The 18,378-nt window shown below is 45.5% G+C and overlaps 1 pseudogene across 1 annotated transcript in view; it reads right to left on the bottom strand.

Annotated features, from left to right (window-relative positions):
• Nucleotides 1-18,378, bottom strand: part of LOC110530822 (receptor-type tyrosine-protein phosphatase mu-like) — a 583,690-nt pseudogene that overhangs the window by 221,868 nt on the left and 343,444 nt on the right. The window contains exon 13 of the transcript XR_016482710.1: nt 6,924-7,200. The product of XR_016482710.1 is annotated as a receptor-type tyrosine-protein phosphatase mu-like (transcript). The remainder of the gene's footprint in view (nt 1-6,923; nt 7,201-18,378) is intronic.

Raw genomic sequence — 18,378 nt, 5'->3', positions numbered from 1 at the left:
AACAGGAGAAATACCAGGTAAAGGCTCCGTTCAACAATGTAAAGGGAACACGCTAAACACAGGTGTCGCTCTTCTTCCTCACATTTCTTGTACATTTAGCAGACGCCCTTATCCAGAGCGACTTACAGCAGTGAGTGAATACAGTCTCATACTGGTCCCCTGTGGGAATCGAACCCACAACCCCGGTGTTTGGGAAGCGCCGTGTTCTACCAGCACGGGGAGCACTGAGCCAAACGCTCCTAAATATCAGCTGTGTCTGCACAGAAGAAACGAGGACAACAGGTGAAAACACATCCTGACCAACGAGGATGATTCCAATCAGTATGCCACACCCAAAGACAACCAACCTGGAAATAGGACCGTTGGTCTGGAGTAGGACTAGACAGGGTTAAACAGTGGAATGGTTGGTGGTTGTTTTTTTTAGAGGCTCTTACTAGTCGGCAGAGCAATTTTCCCTTTTTTCCCCAAATTGTTATTATTGTGTCAAAGAATATAATGTCGGAAGGCAGAGAACGGCGTAGGTTTCGTGCACCTAAAAGTCGGATGCAATCCACCAATCAAAATCCCCCGCAAAAAAAAAAAAGAAGAAGAAGAAGAAGAACCTCGAAATAGAAAACGCAGAAACGGAGAGAAAAACCCAAACGCCTGTAACAGCCGAGCCAGTTGGACCATGATAACACTGGCGTTCCCGTCCACTTCATGGACACACTGTGTACACCATTGATAGATAGTGCACAACAGAGTTTCTACTGTATCTGACTAGTTGTGGCCTCCTCATTTCTATAACATACTTGGACAGCATCCAGACTACGGTAGCAGGGTTCTTCAACTTCAGTCCTGGCTGTGAAGGATATTTGTTTCAGCACTGCTTCACCTAATGCAGTTAGTAAAGGCCCAGATGGAATGGTTTCATCGTGATTGCAATAATTGATCACGATACTCCAATTCACCCTAGAAAGTTTAGGAACGAGTAACAAACTTTCTTCAGGAGAGATTAACTCCTTAATCGTCCCTCTGTCATGTGTTGTCTCTGTTCTCTTCTCTTCTCCAGCTCTCTAACATTTATCTCTCTCTGTCTCTCTAACATCTCTCTCTCTGTCTTTCTCTCTCTCTCTCTCTCTAACATCTCTGTCTCTCTCCCCCTCTATCTCTCTTTCTCGCTCTCTCTCTCTAACATTTCTCTATGTCTCTCTCCCCCTCTCTCTCTCTCTAACATCTCTCTCTCTGCCCCCCCCCCCCCCCCTCCTCTCTTTCTCTCTATCCTCTCTCAATCTAAGACGTGTGGTAACTCCTTAAGCACCCAGTTTAAGGTCCATCTTCATTCCGGACCAGATCTCTTCAAGTCACCATTGAACTCTCTTCCACTACTTAGCTTTGCTTTGTAGAGAGCCGGAGAGGAGGTGGATAGGAGGAGAGGAGGTGAAGTGGAGGAGGAGTGGAGGAGAGGAGGTGGAGTGGAGGAGGAGTGGAGGAGAGGAGGAGGAGAGGAGGAGGAGTGAAGGAGAGGACGAGAGGAGGAGGAAAGGAGGTGGAGAGGGGGAGTGGAGGAGTGGAGAGTAGGAGATGAGGAGGAGGAGTGGAGGAGAGGAGGAGAGGAGGTGGAGTGGAGGAGAGGAGGAGTGGAGGAGAGGAGGAGTGGAGAGAAGGAGAGGAGGAGTGGAGGAGGAGAGGAGAGGAGGAGAGGGGGAGGAGAGGGGGAGTGGAGGAGAGGAGGAGGAGAGGAGGTGGAGAGGGGGAGTGGGGGAGAGGAGGAGGAGGAGAGGAGGAGAGGAGGGAGGAGTGGAGGAGAGGAGGAGTGAAGGAGTGGAGAGGAGAAGAGGAGGAGGAGAGGAGGAGGAGTGGAGGAGTGGAGAGTTGAAGAGGAGTTGAGAAGGAGTGGAGGAGAGGGGGAGAGCAGGAGAGGAGGAGGTGGAGGAGGAGTGGAGGGGTGGAGGAGGAGAGGAGGAGGAGGCGTGGGGGAGTGGAGGAGGGAGAGGAGAGCCTGGTGCCACATGATGATGGAGAGAGGACCTAGAGAGGGTAGAGTCTGCACTCTGAACAATCCACGACACTGTTGTTGTTGAACCTGCCTTATACCATTCCCCGTCATCAACCATCATCACCATCACCATCATCATCATCACTATCACCATCATCATCATCATCACCACCATCATCATCATCACCAACAACACCATCATCACCACCACCCCCATCAACACCAACAACACCATCATCACCACCACCCCCATCAACACCACCATCATCATCATCACCACCACCCCCATCAACACCAACAACACCATCATCACCACCACCACCACCCCCATCAACACCAACAACACCATCATCACCACCACCACCATCACCATCATCATCATAATCACCATCACCACCACCACCATCACCACCATCATCATCACCATCACCACCACCCCCATCAACACCAACAACACCATCATCACCACCATAACCATCACCATCATCATCACCACCATCATCATCACCATCACCACCACCCCCATCAACACCAACAACACCATCATCACCACCACCACCATCACCATCATAATCACCATCACCACCACCACCATCACCATCATCATCATCACCATCACCACCACCCCCATCAACACCAACAACACCATCATCACCACCATAACCATCACCACCATCATCATCACCATCACCACCACCCCCATCAACACCAACAACACCATCATCACCACCACCACCATCACCATCATCACCACCACCACCATCACCATCATCATCACCATCACCACCACCACCATCACCATCATCATCATCACCATCACCACCACCCCCATCAACACCAACAACACCATCATCACCACCATAACCATCACCATCATCATCACCACCATCATCATCATCACCACCACCCCCATCAACACCAACAACACCATCATCACCACCACCACCATCACCATCATCATCATCATCACAATCACCACCACCATCACCACCATCACCATCACCACCATCATCACCACCACCACCATCACCATCATCATCATAATCACCATCACCACCACCACCATCACCACCATCATCATCACCATCATCACCACCACCACCATCACCACCATCACCATCACCACCATCATCACCACCATCATCATCACCATCACCACCATCACCACCATCACCATCATCATCATCACCACTATTACCTTCATCACCACCATCCCAACCATCAACACCACCATCATCACCACCATCATCATTACCACCATTACCATCATCATCACCATCACCACCATCCTCATCACCTCCATCATCATCACCATCTTCATCATAATCACCATCACCCTCACTATCACCACCATCATCATCAACATCACCACCACCATCACCACCATCATCATCATCATCACCACCATCATCATCATCACCACCATCACCACCACCATTACCACCATCATCACCACCATCACCACCACCATCATCACCACCATCATCATCACCACCACCATCATCATCACCACACTCATCATCACCACCATCATCATCATCACCACCACCATCATCACCACCACCATCATCATCACCACCATCATCACCACCATCACCACCATCACCACCACCATCATCACCACCATCATCACACCACCACCATCATCATCACCACCATCATCATCACCACCATCATCATCACCACCACCATCATCACCACCATCATCATAAACCACCACCATCATCTTCACCACCATCATCATCACCACCATCATCATCACCACCATCATCACCACCATCACCACCATCACCACCACCATCATCACCACCATCATCATCATCTTCACCACCATCATCATCACCACCATCATCATCACCACCACCATCATCACCACCATCATCATCACCACCACCATCATCACCACCATCATCATCACCATCATCATTATCATCATCATCACCACCACCATCATCACCACCATCATCATCACCACCATCATCATCACCACCATCATCATCACCACCACCATCATCATCACCACCATCATCATCACCACCACCATCATCATCACCACCATCATCATCATCATCACCACCATCATCATCACCACCACCATCACCACCATTATCATCACCATCACCATCATCACCATCATCACCATCATCACCACCACCATCATCATCGCCATCATCACCACTATCACCATCATTACCACCACCATCATCACCACCATCATCATCATCATCACCACCATCATCACCACCACCATCATCATCGCCATCATCACCATCATCACCGTCATCATCGCCATCATCACCATCATCACCATTATCATCACCACCATCATCACCATCATCACCACCACCATCATCATCGCCATCATCACCACCACCATCATCACCATTATCATCACCACCACCATCACCACCATTATCATCACCATCACCATCATCACCATCATCACCACCACCATCATCATCGCCATCATCACCACTATCACCATCATTACCACCACCATCATCACCACCATCATCATCATCACCACCATCATCACCACCACCATCATCATCACCATCATCACCATCATCACTATCATCATCGCCATCATCACCATCATCACCATCATCACCACCACCATCATCACCATTATCATCACCACCATCATCACCATCACCATTATCATCACCACCATCATCACCATCATCACCACCATCATCACCACCATCATTACTACCATCAAGGATAAAGGCTGGGCGATGCAGTGTGTTTGTGTGTGTATGTTGGGGACTAAGAGTATTTTAGTCTAGGACTTCAGTCTCTACAGTCCCCACAGTCAGTCAATCAGGCCCGTCAGTCTATCATCTATCCCTACAGTCTTTCATATAACCCTACAGTCTATCATCTAACCCTACAGTCTATCATCTAACCCTACAGTCTATCATCTAACCCTACAGTCTATCATCTAACCCTACAGTCTATCATCTAACCCTACAGTCTATCATCTAACACTACAGTCCCTAAAGTCAGTCAATCAAGCCAGTCAGTCTATCATTTTGACTATAAAAAAAGCATCAGTTTTCAAGTTGTTTTAAAAAATGTAGACTAATCAAGCATCTGTTTAAGAACACATTCTTATTTACAATGACGGCATTCACCTGCCAAACCCGGACGACGCTGGGCCAATTGTGCGCCACCCTATTGGACTCCCAATCACGGCCGGTTTGTATACAGCCTGGATATCGAACCAGGGTGTCTGTAGTGACGCCTCAAGCACTGAGATGCAGTGCTTTTTTAAGGAATAAGATAATGATATATGTTTCTATTGTGTGAAACAACCTATTTAATTTTCATGGTGTTGGTGCCACCATCTGAAAATGTTAGTGGCACCAGTACCACCAGGGGATTACATTAGTCTGGAGCCCTGCCACACCAATAGCGTAATATCCCTAGAAGAGGTAGTGTAATATCCCTAGAAGAGGTAGTGTAATATCCCTAGAAGAGGTAGCGTAATATCCCTAGAAGAGGTAATATCCCTAGAAGAGGTGGTGTAATATCCCTAGAAGAGGTAGTGTAATATCCCTAGAAGAGGTAGCGTAATATCCCTAGAAGAGGTAATATCCCTAGAAGAGGTAATATCCCTAGAAGAGGTAGCGTAATATCCCTAGAAGAGGTAGTGTAATATCCCTAGAAGAGGTAGCATAATATCCCTAGAAGAGGTAGTGTAATATCCCTAGAAGAGGTAGCGCAATATCCCTAGAAGAGGTAGCGTAATATCCCTAGAAGAGGTAATATCCCTAGAAGAGGTAGCGTAATATCCCTAGAAGAGGTAGTGTAATATCCCTAGAAGAGGTAGCATAATATCCCTAGAAGAGGTAGTGTAATATCCCTAGAAGAGGTAGCGCAATATCCCTAGAAGAGGTAGTGTAATATCCCTAGAAGAGGTAATATCCCTAGAAGAGGTAGTGTAATATCCCTAGAAGAGGTAAAGCAATATCCCTAGAAGAGGTAGTGTAATATCCCTAGAAGAGGTAATATCCCTAGAAGAGGTAGCGTAATATCCCTAGACGAGGTAGTGTAATATCCCTAGAAGAGGTAGCGCAATATCCCTAGAAGAGGTAGTGTAATATCCCTAGAAGAGATAATATCCCTAGAAGAGGTAGCGCAATATCCCTAGAAGAGGTAGTGTAATATCCCTAGAAGAGATAATATCCCTAGAAGAGATAATATCCCTAGAAGAGGTAGTGTAATATCCCTAGAAGAGGTAATATCCCTAGAAGAGGTAGCGTAATATCCCTAGAAGAGGTAGTGTAATATCCCTAGAAGAGGTAGTGTAATATCCCTAGAAGAGGTAGTGTAATATCCCTAGAAGAGGTAGCGTAATATCCCTAGAAGAGGAGGCGTAATATCCCTAGACGAGGTAGTGTAATATCCCTAGAAGAGGTACCGTGCTGACCGCCTGGAAGTAGATGCTGTAGCTCTTCTGGGGCAGTAGGGGGGCGTTCCAGTACCCATTACCATGTTACCATTAACACACACACACCTTAATATCCCTAGTTGAGGTACCCACCCCGTTAGCCGTGCTGACCGCCTGGAAGTAGATGCTGTAGCTCTTCTGGGGCAGTAGGGGGGCGTTCCAGTACCCATTACCATGTTACCATTAACACACACACACCTTAATATCCCTAGTTGAGGTACCCACCCCGTTAGCCGTGCTGACCGCCTGGAAGTAGATGCTGTAGCTCTTCTGGGGCAGTAGGGGGGCGTTCCAGTACCCATTACCATGTTACCATTAACACACACACACCTTAATATCCCTAGTTGAGGTACCCACCCCGTTAGCCGTGCTGACCGCCTGGAAGTAGATGCTGTAGCTCTTCTGGGGCATTAGGGGGGCGTTCCAGTACCCATTACCATGTTACCATTAACACACACACACCTTAATATCCCTAGTTGAGGTACCCACCCCGTTAGCCGTGCTGACCGCCTGGAAGTAGATGCTGTAGCTCTTCTGGGGCAGTAGGGGGGCGTTCCAGTATCCACCGTAGGTCTTGTTGTCTCCCACAGTGAAGGGTTGAGGAGCCTGTAGCCCTACGGCGAGGAACTCAGCTGTGAAGTAGTACCCAGAGTTCAGGACCGTGGAGTTCTGGGAGTGGATGGGGACAGGGTAACAGCGGAGAATCTCAACCGCTCCCCTCCTCGCCCTCCGAGGCCTCTCCTCTTCTACCACCACCTGGTATACACTGAGGGGGAGAAAGAGGGGAGTGTGTGGAGAATGAGGGGAGAGGGGGAGAAGGAGGGGAGAGAGCGGGAGAAGGAGGGGAGAGGGGGCAGAAGGAGGAGAGAGGGGGAGAAGGAGGGGAGAGGGGGCAGAAGGAGGAGAGAGGGGAGAAGGAGGGGAGAGGGGGGAGAAGGAGGGGAGAGAGGGGGAGAAGGAGGGGAGAGAGCGGGAGAAGGAGGGGAGAGGGGGCAGAAGGAGGAGAGAGGGGGAGAAGGAGGGGAGAGGGGGCAGAAGGAGGAGAGAGGGGAGAAGGAGGGGAGAGGGGGGAGAAGGAGGGGAGAGAGGGGGAGAAGGAGGGGAGAGAGGGGGAGAAGGAGGGGAGAGGGGGCAGAAGGAGGAGAGAGGGGGAGAAGGAGGGGAGAGAGGGTAGAAGGAGGAGAGAAAGGGAGAAGGAGGGGAGAGAGGGGGAGAAGGATGGGGGGAGGATGGGAGAGAGGGGGAGAAGGAGGGGAGGGGGGAGAAGGAGGGGAGAGAGGGGGAGAAGGAGGGGAGGGGGGAGGAGGGGAGAGGGGGAGAAGGAGGGGAGAGAGGGGGAGAAGGAGGGGAGAGGGGACAGAAGGAGGAGAGAGAGGGGGAGAAGAAGGGGAGAGGGGGCAGAAGGAGGAGAGAGAGGGGGAGAAGAAGGGGAGAAGGAGGGGAGAGAGGGGAGAGAAGGAGGGGAGAGAGGGGGAGAAGGAGGGGAGAAGGGGGAGAAGGAGGGGAGAAGGGGGAGAAGGAGGGGAGAGAGGGGAGAAGGAGGGGAGAGAAGGAGGGGAGAGAGGGGGAGAAGGAGGGGAGAGAGGGGGAGAAGGAGGGGAGAGAGGGAGAAGGAGGGAGAGAAGGAGGGGAGAGAGGGAGAGAAGGAGGGGAGAGAGTGGGAGAAGGAGGGGAGAGAGGGGAGAGAGTGGGAGAAGGAGGAGAGAGAGGGGGAGAAGGAAGGGAGAGATTGGAGAGAAGGGGGAGAAGGAGGGGAGAGGGGGCAGAAGGAGGAGAGAGAGGGGGAGAAGGAGGGGAGAAGGGGGAAGGAGAATATGGGGGGATACGTGAATACAGTATTCAAGAATAAACAAAGCAGATTTCTAAAATAAATTATTTGTTCGATTTTAAAACAAATTTGTTTTAATTTGCTTACCAAGAAACCCAGTTAAACCTGTAATACTTTATCCTTAAAGGGACATTTCTAAAACGTTGGGGTGGTGCTGGTTTATGAATATGAAGAAGAAACATTTAATACCGAATCCTGTTTTAGTATAACTATTATCACCTCACACCTAAAATGTTTTTCTACAAACCTAAACCTAAACTAACTAAACTAAAAGTTCCCTCATCGTGTCCTTCTGTGACCCTGGTGTCCTGACTTCACCTGCCCTCTGACCTCTAACCCCCTGCCTTCTGCTCTCATTGGTGTTGTGATTCCTCCTGTAACCTCTCAGCAGCGGTTCTCATCGCCTCTCTCCACCCAGTCCAGCTTAACTGAAGTAGAAGAGAGAGAGACCAACGTCAATACTAACACTGGATGGCTCTTCTATAAGGAAGGCTCTGAGAGAATGATGGGACTAGACCAATGTGGTTTCACTTCAACATTGGGGGGACTAGACCACTGTGGTTTCACTTCAACATTGGGGGGACTAGACCACTGTGGTTTCACTTCAACATTGGGGGACTAAACCACTGTGGTTTTCACTTCAACATTGGGGGGGACTAGACCACTGTGGTTTCCACATCAACATTGGGGGGACTAGACCACTGTGGTTTCACTTCAACATTGGGGGGGACTAGACCACTGTGGTTTCCACATCAACATTGGGGGGACTAGACCACTGTGGTTTCACTTCAACATTGGGGGGACTAGACCACTGTGGTTTCACTTCAACATTGGGGGGACTAGACCACTGTGGTTTCACTTCAACATTGGGGGGACTAGACCACTGTGGTTTCACATCAACATTGGGGGGACTAGACCACTGTGGTTTCCACATCAACATTGGGGGGACTAGACCACTGTGGTTTCCACATCAACATTGGGGGGACTAGACCACTGTGGTTTCACTTCAACATTGGGGGGACTAGACCACTGTGGTTTCACTTCAACATTGGGGGGACTAGACCACTGTGGTTTCACTTCAACATTGGGGGGACTAGACCACTGTGGTTTCACTTCAACATTGGGGGGACTAGACCACTGTGGTTTCATTTCAACATTAGGGGGACTAGACCACTGTGGTTTCACTTCAACATTGGGGGGACTAGACCACTGTGGTTTCATTTCAACAATAGGGGGACTAGACCACTGTGGTTTCACTTCAACATTGGGGGGACTAGACCACTGTGGTTTCACTTCAACATTGGGGGGACTAAACCACTGTGGTTTCACTTCAACATTGGGGGGACTAGACCACTGTGGTTTCACTTCAACATTGGGGGGACTAGACCACTGTGGTTTCACTTCAACATTGGGGGGACTAGACCACTGTGGTTTCATTTCAACATTAGGGGGACTAGACCACTGTGGTTTCACTTCAACATTGGGGGGACTAGACCACTGTGGTTTCACTTCAACATTGGGGGGACTAGACCACTGTGGTTTCACTTCAACATTGGGGGGACTAGACCACTGTGGTTTCACTTCAACATTGGGGGGACTAAACCACTGTGGTTTCACTTCAACATTGGGGGGACTAGACCACTGTCGTTTCATTTCATCATTGGGGGGACTAGACCACTGTGGTTTCACTTCAACATTGGGGGGACTAGACCACTGTGGTTTCACTTCAACATTGGGGGGACTAGACCACTGTGGTTGTAACTCAGTATTAGGAAGGTGTTCCTCATTTTTTGCACACATAAAGACAAAATGGTGAATTAAGACAGAGAACACTGAGCAGAGCTAGTATTTTATACATTCAGTAGCTATTAATAACGACAGACATCTGGGAAAAGGCCATTAGAGGCAGAGGGAGGCACTAGTAGTTAACATAGACTTATGTAATTTAATCAACTATATTTATACACTGTTCATGTTATATTCCCAGATAACCTTTCAAACACACGTTTTCCAGACAAACCTGGAATATATTAGAAAATCCTAAAGTCAGATTACCATTCCGTTTATAATCATCTTTATGGTCAATTGGTTGTTGGCTTCATCTCGCAGCATATGCTCACTGTGCTGTAGTCTAGGGCATTGGCTCAGCATTAGATGTTGTTTATTTGTTTGTTCCAACATGGGTTTCTGTCAAAGTTACATTGTTGCAATTACAGTGGAAGTGATGATGTCACAATGGGATCAAAAGAATGTCGAGGAAATCCCATGAAAGTGGGAGGAGGACAAAAAGCTTAATAGTTGAACAAGTATAAAATATATTTTTAAAAAAGTTGCGTAAGAGCTCACTATTCCACTGCTCGTTTTAAAGATTGATTGACGTTTTCTAGCTTAACTCTCTAAGGTCGATGTCTGTACCGCCGCAGCAATCGAATTAGCATAATAAAACAATCCCCATAAAAATCTGTCAGGTTAACATAGGGATATCTTGTCCGAACAGTTTGGGCAACAGACTAATATGAAAGGTGAGACTTTCACGAACATGTACAGGACCAGTCAAAAGTTTGGGTACACCTACTCATTCAAGGGTTTTTCTTTATTGTTAATATTTTCTACAACGTAGAGTAATAGTGAAGACATCAAAACTATGAAATAACACATATGGAATCATGTAATAACCAAAAAAAGTGCTAAATAAATCTAAATATATTTAATATTTGAGATACTGTACTTCAAAGTAGCCTCCCTTCAACAAGATGAACACTTTACACACCCTTGGCATTCTCTCAACCAGCTTCATGAGGTAGTCACCTGGAATGCATTTCAATGAACATGTGTGACTTGTTAAAAGTAACAAAAAATGATATATTTCCTTCTTATTAACACGTTTGAGTTGTGTTGTGACAAGGTAGAGGTGGTTTACAGAAGATAGCCCTATTTGGTAAAAGACCAAGTCCATATTATGGCAAGAACAGCTCAAATAAGCAAAGAGAAACGACATTCCATCATTACTTTAAGACATGAAGGTCAGTCAATCCGGAAAATGTTAAGAACTTTGAAAGTTTCTTCAAGTGCAGTCGCAAAAACTATCAAGCGCTATGATGAAACTGTCTCTCATGAGGACCGTCACAGGAAAGGAAGATCCAGAGTTACCTCTACTGCTGAGGTTAAGTTCATTAGAGTTAACTGCACCTCAGATTGCAGCTCAAATAAATGCTTCACAGAGTTCAAGTAACAGACACATCTCAACATCAACTATTCAGAGGAGGATGCTTGAATCAGGCCTTCATGGTGGAATTGATGAAAAGAAAACACTACTAAAGGACACCAATAAGAAGAAGGGACTTGCTTGGACCAAGAAACACGAGTAATGGACATTAGACTGGTGGAAATCTGTCCTTTGCTCTGACGAGTCCAAATTTATTATTTTTTTTCCAACCGCCGTGTCTTTATAAGATTCAGAGTAGGTGAACAGATGATCTCTGCATGTGTGGTTCCACCGTGAAGCACGGAGGAGGAGGTGTGATGGTGTGGGGTGCTCTGCTGGTGACACTGTCTGTGATTGATTTAGAATTCAAGGCACACTTAACCATCATGGCTACCACTGTGAAGCATGAAGGAGGAGGTGTGATGGTGTAGGGGTGGATCATGGCTACCACAGCATTCTGCAGAGAAACGCCATCTTATCTGATTTGCGCTTAGTAGGACTATCATTTGTTTTTCAACAGGACTGTTGTGTCTTTACTATCATTAATGTTAAAACGGCTGTTTTATCAAAGCGAGGAAGTTTAATTATTACAATGATTAAATTAATCCTGTAACTCATTAGCAATTTTGGGGCACCGTAGAAAAAGTTTATTTAATGAGTTACCATTTTCCGAATTAACTCTTAAATATATAAAGTTCTCTTACATTTCAGTCATCAATCAGTCATTAATGAATTGTTAACTTCTACTGCATCGGTCTTATTCTGAATGTCGCAAAATCTTTGGATATCTGCACAAATATAAAATTGGCTTAATTATTATATTGCTAACTAACTAAATAATCACACAGAATTACATATACACAAACAGAATAGCTTACGCATTGATTACTACATAATGCAATGAAAGGTCCCTAGTGGACTTAAACGATATGACGGCTTGTTACTCAAAATGAAAATGAAAAGGGAGGGTAAGTAAGAAAGAGCGGGAGAAAAGACAAAGGACTTCACTATCGTACACACAGCTGATAACTACGCTCATGGAAATGCTAATACTTTGCACATGAACGCCCGTTCATTAGAAAATGATTGCAATATACATATTTATGATTATATGCCTTTGTTGTCTCTCTGTTGAAATCGCCGGTCCGTTTTCTGGAGAGTCAGTCGACAGAATGACTCTGGTTGTCCACCAGAAGTCACCATGTCCTTGTTCAGTAACTTAGAATAGAGTGGTGAGAGGAAATCGTTTTTTTTTTTTTTTTTTTTTTGTCTCTCGTCTTCGGCCAAGTTTTCCTAGACTATTTTACATATACACCCGCAGACTGTGAATGTGTAGTCTTTAGTTTTGTAGATGTCTTAACCATTTGTAAAGTATTCAGCTTGCGCTGCACGTAGCTGGTCTATAGAGTCTAACTATTCGTGACATCCGGTTCACACTGCCCGCCTGAATGTTCTTGTAGAGATATTCTATTTTTCTATGTTGAAAGTTTCAGAGTTTCAGAGTCCTTCCGTCCGTACCTTTTAGCTCACGCAGTGTCTCGTTGGCCTAATGTATATTTTGTCACGAATCCTATTTATTTAATCCTATTTATTTAAGCACTCTGTGAAAAAGGGGCGTTCCCTCCTTTCGTCATGTGTTTTACGTGGGTGTGGTCACGGACTGGTTAAGACTTCATATGAAAAACTATTATCTAATTTAAATTCATATTACATCTTCTCACAAATAGTTCACAAATAGTTTCATATTTAATCATATAAGTTCCACAACATTTGGATGTGACCCTGACAAATACAGTGCCTTGCGAAAGTATTCGGCCCCCTTGAACTTTGCGACCTTTTGCCACATTTCAGGCTTCAAACATAAAGATATAAAACTGTATTTTTTTGTGAAGAATCAACAACAAGTGGGACACAATCATGAAGTGGAACGACATTTATTGGATATTTCAAACTTTTTTAACAAATCAAAAACTGAAAAATTGGGCGTGCAAAATTATTCAGCCCCCTTAAGTTAATACTTTGTAGCACCACCTTTTGCTGCGATTACAGCTGTAAGTCGCTTGGGGTATGTCTCTATCAGTTTTGCACATCGAGAGACTGCATTTTTTTCCCATTCCTCCTTGCAAAACAGCTCGAGCTCAGTGAGGTTGGATGGAGAGCATTTGTGAACAGCAGTTTTCAGTTCTTTCCACAGATTCTCGATTGGATTCAGGTCTGGACTTTGACTTGGCCATTCTAACACCTGGATATGTTTATTTTTGAACCATTCCATTGTAGATTTTGCTTTATGTTTTGGATCATTGTCATGTTGGAAGACAAATCTCCGTCCCAGTCTCAGGTCTTTTGCAGACTCCATCAGGTTTTCTTCCAGAATGGTCCTGTATTTGGCTCCATCCATCTTCCCATCAATTTTAACCATCTTCCCTGTCCCTGCTGAAGAAAAGCAGGCCCAAACCATGATGCTGCCACCACCATGTTTGACAGTGGGGATGGTGTGTTCAGGGTGATGAGCTGTGTTGCTTTTACGCCAAACATAACGTTTTGCATTGTTGCCAAAAAATTCAATTTTGGTTTCATCTGACCAGAGCACCTGTGTCTCCCAGGTAGCTTGTGGCAAACTTTAAACGAAAATAAAGGGGCTGAATAATTTTGCACGCCCAATTTTTCAGTTTTTGATTTGTTAAAAAAGTTAGCTGTGCCACCAGAGACTCTGGGTTCCCGCCCAGGCTCTGTCGTAACCGGCCATGACCGGGAGGTCCGTGGGGCAATGCACAATCATCCGGGTTAGGGAGAGTTTGGCCGGTAGGGATATCCTTGTCTCATCACGCACCAGCGACTCCTGTGGCGGGCTGGGCGCAGTGCGTGCTAACCAAGGTTGCCAGGTGCACGGTGTTTCCTCTGACACATTGGTGCAGCAGGCTTCCGGGTTGGATGCGCGCTGTGTTAAGAAGCAGTGCGGCTTGGTTGGGTTGTGTATCAGAGGACGCATGACTTTCAACCTTCGTATCTCCCGAGCCCATACGGGAGTTGTAGCGATGAGACAAGATAGTAGCTACTACAACAATTGAAACGAAATTGGGGAGAAAAGAAACAACAACTGATCTGACACCGTTGTTTTTTAAGTACCCACGGAGCATTCCAACTGTTTGAAATACAGAAATATTGTTTAATTCCCCACTTTTGGATTATGGAGTTTCGGCGGTCTAGAATGTCTTTGTTCTCCATAGGTTCTCTACCTCAGTACTCCATGGGAGTGAAGGGAACGTTTCTGCAAGGAATTTTTACGACCGTCATAAAACTGTGGGAGAGAAAGAGAGACAGAAGAGAAGAGAAGAGAAGAGGAGAGGAGAGAGAGAGAGGGGGGTGGGGAATCTGGTGCCAATGATCCTTATCCAAAAGGGCAGGTCATGAGAGGACAATGACCCAACACACCTCCAGCCTGTGTAAGGGCTAACTGACCAAGAAGGAGAGTGATGGAGTGCTGCATCAGATGACCTGTCCTCCACAATCACCCGACCTCAACCCAATTGAGATGGTTTGGAAAAGCATTCCTCATGAAGCTGGTTGAGAGAATATCAAGAGTGTGCAAAGCTGTCATCAAGGCAAAGGGTGGCTACTATAAATAATCTAAAATCTAAAATCTATTTTGATTTATTAAACACTTTTTGGTTACTGCATGATTCCATGTGTGTTATTTCATAGTTTTGATGTCTTCACTATTATTCTACAATGTGGAAAATAGTAAAAATAAAGAAAAACCCTTGAATGAGACATTTTGACTGGTACTGTACATGCCGGTTACTTTGCTCACTGGCCTCACAAGACTCATCTGAAGGTTCCCTACAAAAGGCTTGCAGTTCCCTACAAAGGGCTTGCCGTTGACGTACGACGACTCCTGGAGGCCATGTTGGAAGACCTCCTACACCTCATACTTCAGACAAAAACAGCCGAGTGGCCTTACCCCAAACTGCATGATAACTGTGCCTAAAAACTAGTTGATTCATCACCACGGTCATTTTCTGTGGAGTATTTGGCTTCTCTAAAAAAAAAAAAAAGCAGGAAAGACAACGGCCATTTGTTATATCAGAGATGTTTCTTTACTTTGCACGGGAAAAATGTGGCCTTTGATACGATGGTAGCCTCGGTCTACTCAACACTGACACTGATAACAGAGCAATAAAAATCACCTTGTCTTGAATTGCGACCATGTAATGTAGGCTGAAAAGGGCTCCTGGCTAAAAGGGATTCAGATTTACTCAAATTAACATCAAAAGTAATTTTCTTGCATTTTAGCTGAATATTATGTCGCTATATCTCTCTGTCCTCCATTTTTCTCACTAGGAACTGGGACTTGAGAATTGTTTCATAATGTTCTCCCAGAAAGGTACCTGCCCTATCCAGAGTAGCCTACTCTCCCTTCTCTGACAGCTGAAACTGCTAGCTAATCCTTTCACCCTCTTCCATGGCTGTTAGATAGGTACATAGCTACAAATGCATGTCGAGTTACAATGATAAATACATCAAGATAGCAAGCTAACTAGCTAATATGAAGTTAGCAAGCCGGTGATATTTAATTCACTTAGCTAGCTATACAGTATGCAAAGTTAGCAGCTCATTTGAGGTAACCTGCACACTAAGTTTCTATTGCAAGCTAACGAGCTAACGAGCTAATGATTTTCTCGCCGCCTCCATTTTCTGGGTTCTTAAAAAATAAAAATAAATAATGGGCAATCTTCCGGAAGTTTCCGGTTGTAGCAAAGTGCAGCCGGCCATGTGGACAATTGGAGGACTTCCAATAGACTGACTTAGGTCTTCCAACATGGCGCCTGGTGCGATTACAAAGGTGACTTTTAAATGAAGAACCATGGAACATCAGAACAAACCTCTTTTAGATTTCTTTCGGGGGGGACTATCTGTTGTTGTTCCATGTAGTGAATCTGTTATTCAATGCTTTTGTATGGGTTAATAGCAGTAAAGCCAAATACACATTTACATCAAATATTATTGTTATTATTTTATTCTTTATCCTTCAAGGGATCAAGGGATTCTAAATCAAACAGCTAAATGATCCTTAGTATGACCTTCTTAAAACAATTCCATATTGTTTAGTAGAACCCCCCCCCCCCCCCCCACACACACACACACACACACACACAGATTAATTGGCCAATTTGCTCTTTCTGTTTGTCCGTGACTGTAATTAACTTAAAAATAAGTGCATGACAATGGCAATACAGTCTTGATTTAACTTTTTCAATCACTTGTCTATTTCTCTGTTCCATCACGGTGTTAATTAGCTGCTGAGTGGTAGTTTTAAACACGCCCTTTTCCATCACAGTGTTAATTAGCTGCTGAGTGGTAGTTTTAAACACGCCCTGTTCCATCACGGTGTTAATTAGCTGCTGAGTGGTAGTTTTAAACACGCCCTGTTCCATCACGGTGTTAATTAGCTGCTGAGTGGTAGTTTTAAACACGCCCTGTTCCATCACGGTGTTAATTAGCTGCTGAGTGGTAGTTTTAAACACGCCCTGTTCCATCACAGTGTTAATTAGCTGCTGAGTGGTAGTTTTAAACACGCCCTGTTCCATCACGGTGTTAATTAGCTGCTGAGTGGTAGTTTTAAACACGCCCTGTTCCATCACAGTGTTAATTAGCTGCTGAGTGGTAGTTTTAAACACGCCCTGTTCCATCACGGTGTTAATTAGCTGCTGAGTGGTAGTTTTAAACACGCCCTTTTAAATGAATGTCAGAGAAGCCTCTCCAATCAAGGTTCTTTATTCTACATTTCTCTTTATCTCACTCTCACCCCCCCCCCCCCCCCTCTATCTCTCTCTCTTTCACACACACACACACACACATGCACAGCAGGTGACACAATAGACATAGTGAACAGTTGTGATAGTTAACATACTAACAGGTGTGATAGTTAACATACTAACAGGTGTGATAGTTAACATACTAACAGGTGTGATAGTTAGGAGCATACTAACGCTGCCGTCTACAGGACAGACACTTTCTCTCCCCTGCTAAGCAGGCCATTCCAGACAGAGGGATCTCTGTGAGGGGCTGTGTGAGGCTCACGGGGGGGGGGGGGGGGGGGGGGGGGGGGGAGTGTTTGAACTAAACACAGAGGCCTCCACTGAGAGGAAATGAAAAGAGATGGTGACCTCTGAGAGTTTGAATAATGAACAAGTCAAGAGGAAAAAAAGAGGGCATAAAAGGGGAAATAGTGCTACAGAGGAGAATGAGTGGAGGGCTGTGTCAGGGTTTCTTCTATTAGAGAGGGGGACAGTCAGAGGTGGTAGCCAGTCAAGGTCTGAGGATGGAAAACCATCTCTCCTGTGGTTTTACGATACGTCACATTCTTCAAGAATCAACGGGAATATATATATATATATATATCATTAATGTGGAGACTGGTTATCACTAATGTGGAGACCGGTTATCATTAATGTGGAGACCGGTTATCATTAATGTGGAGACTGGTTATCACTAATGTGGAGACTGGTTATCATTAATGTGGAGACTGGTTATCACTAATGTGGAGACCGGTTATCATTAATGTGGAGACCGGTTATCATTAATGTGGAGACTGGTTATCATTAATGTGGAGACTGGTTATCATTAATGTGGAGACCGGTTATCATTAATGTGGAGACTGGTTATCATGAATGTGGAGACTGGTTATCATTAATGTGGAGACTGGTTATCATTAATGTGGAGACTGGTTATCACTAATGTGGAGACTGGTTATCATTAATGTGGAGACTGGTTATCATTAATGTGGAGACTGGTTATCATTAATGTGGAGACTGGTTATCATTAATGTGGAGACTGGTTATCATTAATGTGGAGACTGGTTATCACTAATGTGGAGACTGGTTATCATTAATGTGGAGACTGGTTATCAT

This window comes from Oncorhynchus mykiss, chromosome 8 (assembly GCF_057628025.1).
Source record: "Oncorhynchus mykiss isolate SJ-2025 chromosome 8, ASM5762802v1, whole genome shotgun sequence".
Classification (NCBI taxonomy): domain Eukaryota; kingdom Metazoa; phylum Chordata; class Actinopteri; order Salmoniformes; family Salmonidae; genus Oncorhynchus; species Oncorhynchus mykiss.
Note: the sequence above shows the minus strand (reverse complement) of the source record. Positions and strands in the feature narration are given on the sequence as shown.